Source organism: Pecten maximus, unplaced genomic scaffold, assembly GCF_902652985.1.
Source record: "Pecten maximus unplaced genomic scaffold, xPecMax1.1, whole genome shotgun sequence".
Taxonomy (NCBI): Eukaryota; Metazoa; Mollusca; class Bivalvia; order Pectinida; family Pectinidae; genus Pecten; species Pecten maximus.
The window spans coordinates 42,168-53,850 of NW_022983030.1; the positions used below are offsets into that span (position 1 = coordinate 42,168).

The following is an 11,683-nucleotide window of genomic DNA, read 5'->3' on the forward strand; positions in this document are numbered from 1 at the left end:
CCTATATAATACCGAATCTGAACTGACTGGTGTATTGTACCGGATGCATTTTGTTTACATACGCGTACACAATATGTGTATAATTAAGCGACCCTTCGGAGAAATAAACTTAGTCTAGATACATGATCTGGTCTTCCAAAAGCGATGGTCAGCTTGTATTGTCCAGTTTTGACCGCTTTAATTCGGGAAAAGCGCTGCCTTGATATAGCACATATCTATTTTCATAAATCACATGTTGGTTCGAAAAGGAGGTAGTGAAAAACATCAACAGAAACACGCGGGTCTTCAGTCATTTCAGACTCTTCAAGCAGTCAAAGCAGTAACACGGTACATCAATACTTAATTAACATGTGATATATAATCCATGTTTAGGATTTCTATCTAAAAGCCGTTTCCATAGGACTTAATACATGCAATAACGTAAATAAAGACTGAAATCGGTGTCGGTGTAGCGTGTACTTTGCAAGTACCGTGAGAATTGCAAGCGCGCATGTGCAATGAAAATTGTCATTTCCGCCGTGAGAGTTACAAGTTTTCAGATCATAATACAAGTATTTCACTGTTAATGATGATAATCAAATGTGTCAACATTCGAAAACACCACAGTGAAGATCTTGGAATCACATAATTATATTAAGTGTGTCGGGAAACCCGCGAATACTACGCTAGCATCTGTAAAACGTTGTCTGTGAGCGGCGTATGTTACACCTCGTTTGCATACAAGATGTAAACAAAGATTCAACGCAGAAAAAAATATAACGGTTGGGAAAGCAGGTGTACCAAAATTAAAGGTAAGTATAGCAGAAATGTACTGTGGAATTTACTGCTTTATTTTATTATTTCCTTATTCCTTGGATGAGCATAGGTGCTTAGCACGTGTACAAGTAAAAGATCATTTCCCAACATTATTGACATAGGCAATTTAAAGATAGAAACAACAAGAAGCTAACCCATAACATACTATTCAATGAGCAACCGTCCATCTGAAATTATATAGTTTGTGTATTTTATAAGTTATATCTTAAATATGTTACCAGGTAAATATACGGCCATGCTGCAGATAATATTCCCATGATAAATTACATGTATAATTATTTCAATGCTTTTACAATTAAGGTACATGTAGCAAACGATAGGGACCTCTACATGACTAACAAGTTTTGTGACAGTGTTTTTGGAAAATTTCAATTGACCAAATTATGTTAAAAAACATGGCCTTCTTTCATTAGTATATCCAGGGACATCTTATTATACGTCCCTGGTATATCATGCTTACAAGTTTTATAATGCAGTTTAAATTCTAGATGTATATATCATGGCACACACACCAATTTTTACCATTAACTGTCCTCTTCTCTGATCAGTAGTTTTCTGTAAATTGCCATTTTATTTTTTTTGTGTTTTTTGGAAGTTTTAATCAATGGACACAACTGGGTATTTATAATGCCTTTTTGGGGAAAATAAGGCTAAAACAGATGGGGAATGGAGTCTTTTGCGCACACAGTTATACAGACAGGAAAAACACTGTATGCATGCTCATTATATACTCCTTCTCAAGTTAAAATGTTTCCTTGATTTTCCATAAGTTATAGAGATGTTTTTAAATGTAATGCAATTCATTATTCACGAGTCCATACTTGCAGCACCATAACTGAGAGCTAGGGATCAAACACAGGACCTCTGGCTTACTATATATAGTTATCGTTGACTCAAATTAAACCAATTGACCCAATATTATATATACTTTTCTGATTATGGTAATTTTATACCATGTAAAAATATTATCTTGTAATAAGCCTTGCTGACCAATAAAAAACATTAACATAAAGTATAGCCACAGTAAGTTTATGACAGGGCAATCTTAAGGTACATGTATTTGTATTTGTAAGCATTTTCATTAAACTACAATTGACGTGGCTGGGATTATTATTGGGCATGGGCATTTTGCAAGATAGATATGGTCATTTCCTTTAGCATATATATACAATACTACTTTTACTATTTTATACGATTGAGTATCATCAGCCAGTTATTTACAATAAAGTTTTGTACTTTCTTCAATCCAGACTTATAAACTTGTTGATCTGCAGAAACTGAAAGGGCCAACTTCTATGTTATGTGTTGAATTTATGAAGAATGGAAGGAATGTATGCATGATGTATGAATAAAATTAAATTGTAAATGTATATGTGCTGTTGAAAAATCTTCAAAAATGAAAAAAATCTTCTGTTTTCAAAATCAATGAAATCATTCCTAAAGTTACATCATATATATATATGGGGCAAAGAAGTAATTCAAACAGTGTAAACAATAAGGCTCGTTAAATTTTCGAGGCAATCCGCCCCTTTATCAAAACACAAAAAATTACAAATACAATCACATAATCTATATAAGAAGTACTGGAAATACAATAAAATACAATAAGAATAATGTTTTAGTAACTGGAGAAACCACAATGAACCCTTCGGCAAACGTGGGCCGAAGGCGGATACTAGCGTGACTGCATCATGTTCAACACTAGAACGCTATGCGACCAACGGCAGAGATATTTTGAATTCCCCCGCACATGAAAGTATATCAAAGAGTTCAAAGAGTGTTATCTGGATTATACTGTTCATATTACTTCTTTGACCCTTATATATATATATATATATAGCTTAGAAACACAAATGACGAAGGAAGCTAGACAACTTTTTGACTCGTGCCCTGACCGGGCCTCAAACTCACGATCTAGGCACCCAATCGCCTAGGCAGAAATATCCGCAGCCTATACCGCTGCGCCACATCGGCGTTCTTAAAAAAGAACGTTTCAATGGTACAGTGATGGTCGGCCTGATACCCTGACATGATCATTGTGGAAGTCGTATATTATATATATATATATATATATATATCGTGTACCTTTAACAACCCATTTTATTATGGGCAGTGTATATGTATATCAAACCTTTATGAAAAGTTGTAAAATTGTTGAACATTCTTGAAATGAATTATAAATTGTCAGTTACTCTCTGTAAGTTCATATACTTTCCAATTATCTTACCTGGAAGACTAGTTTATAAACAGCACACAAACTTTCCAATTAATATTAATTTGGGTTATTTCATTTTAGATTTCATTTAAACCAACTTCATCAGCACAAGAGAACTTGATTTGATTCCTAGAAACAAATTATTTACATGTACAAGATTATATGTATCAATTATGTAGTATCAGTGAACTAGATCTTTTAAGATCAGATTAGACCAAAATATTTTTTCAAAAGCTAACACTTTTATCTTTAAATGCTTTTCAAATATAACTTGAACTGGTTTATTGTGGTCATTTTGAGGTGAGCTCACCTGATCCAGCCATGAGAAATGCAAGCACAAGTTCAATGGGTCAAATATCACTGTTATAATGATTTATTATGGTCATTTTGAGGTGAGCTTACCTGATCCAGCCATGAGAAATGCAAGTACAAGTTCAATAGGTCAAATATCACTGTTATAATGATTGATTATGGTAATTTTGAGGTGAGCTGACCTGATCCAGCCATGAGAAATGCAAGTACAAGTTCAATAGGTCAAATATCACTGTCATAATGATTTATTATGGTCATTTTGAGGTGAGCTCACCTGATCCAGCCATGAGAAATGCAAGCACAAGTTCAATAGGTCAAATGTCACTGTTAAAATGATTTATTATGGTCACTTTGAGGTGAGCTTACCTGATCCAGCCATGAGAAATGCAAGCACAAGTTCAATAGGTCAAATATCACTGTTATAATGATTTATTACGGTCATTTTAAGGTGAGCTCACCTGATCCAGCCATGAGAAATGCAAGCACAAGTTCAATAGGTCAAATATCACTGTTATAATGATTTATTATGGTCATTTTGAGGTGAGCTCACCTGATCCAGCTATGAGAAATGCAAGTACAAGTTCAATAGGTCAAATATCACTGTTATAATGATTGATTATGGAAATTTTGAGGTGAGCTCACCTGATCCAGCCATGAGAAATGCAAGCACAAGTTCAATAGGTCAAATATCACTGTTATAATGATTTATTATGGTCATTTTGAGGTGAGCTCACCTGATCCAGCTATGAGAAATGCAAGTACAAGTTCAATAGGTCAAATATCACTGTTATAATGATTGATTATGGAAATTTTGAGGTGAGCTCACCTGATCCAGCCATGAGAAATGCAAGCACAAGTTCAATAGGTCAAATATCACTGCAGTTATAATGATTTATTATGGTCTCTTAAATCCAATACCAAACAAATATTAAGTAAATTTCATATACAGGCATGTTCTCTTTACATTGAGTCTCGGTGCTATAATGACATTACGAGATTTGAAAGAATTTGTACTGTACACAGTCTGTAAAAAAATAATGTAGAAGATGAGATGCACTTTATACTATTACGTCCAGCTCATTCAGAGTTCAGAGTTAGGTTATGAAACAATATTATATAGACACCCAAGTGATTATAAGCTTATAGAACTAATTTAATGAAAAAATTATAACAACTTTTGAGTAAATTTGTTTAATATTTGATGATGAATAAAAAAAACTTGAAACAGTTGTATTAATTAAAGCTTTATGTTTATGTTTAGATTTCCTCCTGTTTTATCCAACAATTTCTCTTTTGATGTGCCATATCAGCCAAAACTTCCATTTTAAGAGTTCAAAGAACAGAAGTACATATATATAATATTTATTGAGAGTAAAAATATGCACCATTTTTGATATGCATTTATATCAAAAAAATAATACAAGGATAGTAAGTGTTATAAATACTTTCATGGAAAATTGTACCATGTGTCTTATAATAGAGTGATAGATATATTTTGGTGTGAGATTTCCTAAGAAAGTGTTTGTATGTAAATGTAACTCTTTCAGAAGTTACATTTAAATTTGATCTAGTTTGAAATAAATTTAAATTTATTTATTTCTTAATTCTTGAAATAGCACATTAAGCGCATGTTGACCTATATGCCAAACATAACACATAATCAATATGTGTGTAAATGTCACCCTAATTAACTGTAACCCTTGATATCTCAGGTGAGAATCATATAATTGGCTATGTTTGGTTAAAAAAACAAGTCATTGTTCTCCATAATGGGAGGTGGAGCTGTAGGGTAGAAGGGGACCAGGAATCACTTACCTGTGTAATATTTGTATCAATTATTAAACCACTTTGGGGCTTCCTTTAGCTCTTGTCCTAGACTTTTCGTCTGCCATGTTGTATATTCCATTTGACAGCATCTTCACTGACAGTAAAAACTAATTTGACAGAATCAACCAATCAAATTCTTCTAGAAAAATATATGATATAAATGTTGATGCTCCTATCGATTCTCAATGACATCTACAACATGGACCCAGACGAGTATCACGATTTAGTCTGTTTTCTTTCATCCACCTGTAGTTCTTACCCAGATGATCTCAAGGACAGCTCTACAAAGTTTGCCAGAAATAGAAGGGACAACTTTAAGCTAAAAGCCAGCAAGTTCTTTCTGAGAGGTATGTGTACCAAACAGTTATATAAAATATACAGTCAATATCAGAATTTCTCCAATTTTTTTGTCTGAGAACTTTGAAATCAATTTCTAATAAAATAGCTTTATCTAAATAAGAAAATTAGACTAAACATTTTTTATAAGAAATTTATCAATATATTTAAAATGAGACATCATCCTACTAACTATAAAGGAAATACATGGTAAAGGTTTGGTACTTTTTACTATATTGTATTTGTCATGTACTTTATTATTAGACCTTAACAAAATTTGCGAATAAATATACATTATTTCACAAAGAATCAGAAATATAATGCATATATCCCAGAGTACATGTAGCCTATAATTTATTTTTTCAGGCATAAAAAAAACCCTTCCAAAATTGGTGTTGTTTTGTCATTGTTTTTCTTTCTGGTTTTGAAGAAATTCTGATGATGGCTATATATATTTTGCAATAAAAGCAGGAACATCCTTGCATGTGATTCATTTGAATGAGAAACACATAGTTAATTTCATGTACATATATCAATGTAAGCAACTGGGTTAAACACCAAATTGTTCATTAATTAACCTTTTCATATAGTGAAGCAAGAACATTTCAGCACATGGTTCCTGTTACAAATTTAGCTTATGACTGATGGTTAATTGGATTTTGTTTTTTAAATGTGTTCAATTCACAAAATGAAGTTGTACAGTTGTTGAGTTTATGCTGTATTAAACTGGAATGTACTTATTTCCATTTATTGTTATATCCACACCTATAGCTATTTCAGCTAGTTAACCTTTGATTAGACTTTGTTGATTATTTGTACAATTACAATGTTGAAGTTTTCCATCTAGTTGAGTGTAATGAAGCAATTAAATTCATGCATTGCCGCATTTTTTGGTTCTGAATTATTTTCTGTTTTTTTGTTTTTTTGTATTTTTTTTTTTTTTTTGTATTTGTTGAATGCTATGAAAATGCAAATAATTTATCATACATAAACAATTTAATTCTCACACATTTCCTTTCATTCAATGAATATGAAATGATATTAAACAGCAGGTTTTAGTATGGTTATGTCAAATTGACCCACTATTGAAGTCTCAATTATGTCTGTTTTATATAGATACATATTAAAGTAAATATGAGCATTGTTTAGAAGTGATTGAAAAAAGAAAAGAAGGCACTTTATATATGTATAGAGGTCTTAGATTGGAAAGTAAGATATATGAGAGAGAGAGAGAGAGTTCAAGTAGTATAACTATGTATATGAAAATATACATTTATAAAATATTTTAAAGTTATGTGTTCATATTTTGGCAAAAACTGGGGACAGGGTATAACCATGCAATATTAATTAACTTTTCCCATTTTTTTGATCCAGTAAGAAATTTCAATAAAGATAATTCACCTTTGTTTGAAGCAATACGTATATATACATTTCTGAGTATGATATGTACATGTATCTTTGATAAGGTTCTTAAGTGCAGCTACTGACCGTGATGTTATTGTTTTATAATTAAAATTATGGTATTACATTACATTATCTACTCTACAACTAATACTATTTTGATTAAAATAAACCAAAAATGCATGTTTCCTTGTTTAAACCAAAAGGGATGAACTGTGCCTCAAGAAATAACTAAAAAATATTACGTTCCTCTTTTATGCTTCTGAATATTTCTAAGTTTAAGGATATATATGGATAACTAATCAAAGTATTTAAAGTATTGGACATACGGTATGCTTTTTTAGTGTTAGTAATATCTTGAAAGTTAGCTTTTAAATCATGTTTTTTTTAAATTCAACAAAATTATACTTCCTAGAAGAGTTAAATTTATCTTTAAGTTAGTCATTTATAATTTTTTAACCATTGTTTGTCAAATAAACTCTAAAATATTTAATAAACTTAATAGGTATTTTCAGTATATTTTTTCTCTATTATTGAATCTTCTTAATCTGTTATTTCCCTCCATGACTTGAACACGTCTTTCCGGAAAAGGTTTTTACACATGAATAATCAATTGGTAAACATTCTGAAAGAAAATTAAATGAAACTTCCTTAATAGCATATTTTTTTCAAATAACACTACGTATCCAGGTTAGTTAAGTTTCAAGGCTTCAATAAAAGACTTGATGACCAAATTTGGAATGCAACTTGGCACATATTGCATTTTTTGTCAACTTACAGCCCATGGTCTATATATACTAAGCAGAAATTTTACAATTCTATTTTGTTATTTTCAGGTTCAGTTCTCCAAATACACTCATGTATTCCTGCCAATATGCATCAATGGGAATCACTGGGTGTTGCTGGTTGCAGACGTAAAGCAAAGACTTGTCTACGTTCTGGACTCTATGAATGGGGAGGTTGGTCAGAAATGGACAAGGATGTGGGCAGAATTCATGGCCAATCGGGACAGACTTCCAGATGTTACTGAACAGTTTGGTGTGTGGAACTTCCCGGAGATCAGAAGCAGCAAACAGACCGACAGTAATTCATGCGGTGTGTTCACCCTGATGAATGCGGAATGCATTGCCAAGGATGTTCCCATAGCAGTCATGAGACAAGTGCATTGCCAAAGATATAGACAATATGTTAAGGCATCTTTGCTCAATGCTGGAGCAGCAAAGTCGGACTCTAAGTGTGACATGCCAGATTGTAGGATACCTAAAGGACACAAAAGATGGGTCCAGTGTTGCGTGTGTGGACGTTGGCTCCACACAAAGTGTTGCAGGATTCCGACAAAGGCAGCCATCGAGGAGGAATACGAATGCTGCTTCTGTGAAGCCATGTATAGATAGACATTCATAGCTCATTATTGCTACCAATTGGTTTGGAAAAGCTTCCTCTTCCAATTTCTATTAGGACTGGTCAAATTTGATGAACAATGTGTTATGGTGTAGTTTATCTGTCTGTTAATTTTTGTTATCTCCTACATTTTTCTAACAATCTCTTTGAAACTTGGTATTCATTATAATTATGATAGGAAATTGTATTACCCTGAAAAGGTTTTAATTTCATTATTTTTGAACAAGTTTATTTCAGTGATGAAAATTCTTGTCACATCATTCCTATTTTTATCCTGCCATCATCAGATGGTGGACTATTCAAATCGCCCTGCATCCATCATCTCTATGTCCATAACAATCCTTGTTATCATTATGTCAAAGTACTGGAGGTACATTTCTATAACATGATGAGTAGGTTCCCCTTAGTTCCCAGTTGTGTTAAAACAAAATGACTGACAGGTGGCCATCTTTGATTTTGAGAACTAGAAGATTTTTGTAGCTACATTGTATTTCTTAAAGTACTGGAGGAGTGTTTTGCAAACTTCACTTGTTCTTGTCATCAGATTATGAAGAGGGAAAAAAAAGAAATGGAAAAGTAATGAAATCAGTCTGACATAGAACCATTAGAGATTGTTCAATGGTGTACACCAAGATTCCCCTGGTCTCCTGTTAATTAGAAAAATGGATATAAATAATTTCTTGAAAAGTACTGAAGGAATATTGCTCAAATTTTGCTTGTAGGTTCCCATTGGTATCAAGTTGTGTCAATTCAATTTAGATTTTTGATGAGAAAAATAGAATGGTCGTCAGACACCCATCTTAGATTTGAAGAATTAAAGTTTGTTATATTATCACTATTTCTTGAAAAGGGATGTTTCTCAAACTTCACATGTACATGAAGGTTCCATTTGTTCTTTGAATCAGAATATTAAGAAAGAAAAAATAAGGGAGAGTTATAGAAGATCAGTGTGACACAGAACCGATCATTGAATTGTGGGTACCAATTTTCCCCTGGGATCACTCGTTAGCCTCAATTTTGAAAATTAATTGATAGGCTTTATATAAGATATGAAGTTGTTTCATATGAATGTTTCTACCCTTTGTTCATTTGAGCATTTTATAGTTGTCCTAAGATTTCCATTTTTTTGTGAACATGGAATGCATTATAGTCATAGTTATATTCCCACCACAAAAAAATTTTGGATTGGTCCAATGAATACTTTAATATTATTACTGGGGAGGGGGTAGACTTTACAATAGTTTATATAAGGATGACTTTCCACATTTTTGACAATCATTTAATTGTTGACATTTAATTTGTTAACATTATCAGCATTGGATGACAGCTTAATGATATGCACATGTTGGCCCTGACAGACCCCCAGGGACTGATGTGTGGGGCTAAAAAGGGTCAATTAGATTAACTGAAATATTTCAAATCTCAGGTGACCGTTAAGGCCCATGGGCCTCTTGTTAATTTGTAGATTTCTTTTGCATCTATTACATTTACTTTTTTGTAACAGAATCTGTATTATATTTTCTTGTGTCACAAGATTTGGAATTATATGTAAATTGTATATATCATTGCCACACCAAATGAAATTTTATGATTCATTTGTCAAGCTATGACTGTTACACTTTTCAGATATATAAGTCATTAAAAAGGAGGAAACATTTCAAAAACTATAGAAATGTTATATATATAAAAAATATTAAAACATTAAATTCAGTGAAGTTTTCTTTGATGTTCTACTTCTAAGATGTATGATCCCTGTGCTTGCTTTTGATGAAGTCTATTTGGAATTTCATTAGTAGGAACAATTGGAGTTACAAATACTTTGGTGTGGCCTTCATTCTCTAACTTACATATAAAGTTATTAAGTCACTTGCTTCGCTATGTAGCTTGTAGCTGTGACAAATGAAATATTCATTATAACTTTTCCTTTGTGCTGAATAAAATGTGAAAAGTACCATAATTATTTGTCTTGTCATGTTGTAACAGAGCTTTCATTTATTTGGATCTTGAAAGTGTTAAAAGCACTAAGACATAGTTGTTCAGTCTTCCATTTTGTAAAAGAAAAGAAAACAACATAAATGCTCATGTATTATATTCAATGTTTAATTTTATTGATGAAATGATATCAACATTTTAAATTGGAATCAAAACTTTTACCAAAGATTAAGGTCTGAACAACAATGTCTTTAGTGATCATCATGGGAAGTGAAAAATGGTCATTATTATAATAATAATCCTGCATGTTGAGGATTTTTACAATCATCAATATGAATTGACTTAGAATAGTATCATATTTAAAAGTAATATCAGACAAAATGGTCTTTTTAACTATCCTGCTAATGACTTCTTTGGCATTCTGGCTATGAAGAGGACATTCGCTGGTAAATATATATAATTTAATTTTGCTTGTAACAAGCATTTTCATTGGCTCAAAAAATTATGTTATCATCTCATAACATAAAAAAAAATACTGTGACGTCAGCGGAGTAATCATTCACAGGATTTTGTATTTATCGATGTGTTTTTAAATATCTGGAGCAAAATAAACATACTCGCGGTTTAAGAAAAGAGTACACCCCAGTTTTTTTGCGTTATTGCTCAATAATGTAAAAAAAAATATTACAGTTAACCCTTAAATTTAAAAATTCAGGCTATAATGAAATCAATTTTTTAAAAAGATGTGGTATACCTATTATTAGTTTGTATTTTTTATCCCCCACATAGGAAATTCCATAGCCAGAATGAGATAATTCAGCACTATCAGGGTATTGATTAATTAATAAATCTAATTTACTGAATTTGAAAATACTTCCTACACATTGACAGAACTAATGGATGGCAGTGCATAAAGTAACTCGTATGACACCTGAGACAAAGTCTCAAGTAACTTATACTAACTGTCTTTCGTCTGTCGTGCGTGCGACATCTCTTGTGCATCCATAAACTATTTACATTTTGCCTTCTCCAAAATCACTGGAACAAATATCGATATGGGTAAATTATTGTCCATTTCGGTAATTAAACTGACAGTTCATACAGCCGCTAATTGTGAATTCTTAAGAGAGAGAGATCGAGAGAGCATGTGATTTGAAATACTTCTTGGTCAAATAAACACAGCATATATTTTACATATACAGTGGGCATCGAAGAACATATTTGAGTTCATTCTCTCTGAAAATGATGTAAATTCCATGTTTTTTTCGGTCCGTGTCTGGTAACATGAATGAAGAACTTGTATCTTTGGGTGACAAAAATGCAGTGAAATGTCCTTAGACATGGACAATTGATTTTTTTTTGTTGGCGACTTGCAATTCTCACGGTAACGGCAATTTTTATATAACATTTATATTTTCTAAAACAGATTTTTGACATTTAATT

At 32.1% G+C, this 11,683-nt stretch overlaps 1 long non-coding RNA gene across 1 annotated transcript; it reads left to right on the forward strand.

The window, feature by feature from the left end:
- The first annotated feature begins 446 nt into the window (after nucleotides 1-446).
- Nucleotides 447-10,265, forward strand: LOC117321283. The gene is made up of 3 exons (XR_004531292.1): nucleotides 447-791; nucleotides 5,423-5,517; nucleotides 7,744-10,265. It is a non-coding gene; the product is annotated as an uncharacterized LOC117321283 (long non-coding RNA).
- The last annotated feature ends 1,418 nt before the right edge of the window (nucleotides 10,266-11,683 follow it).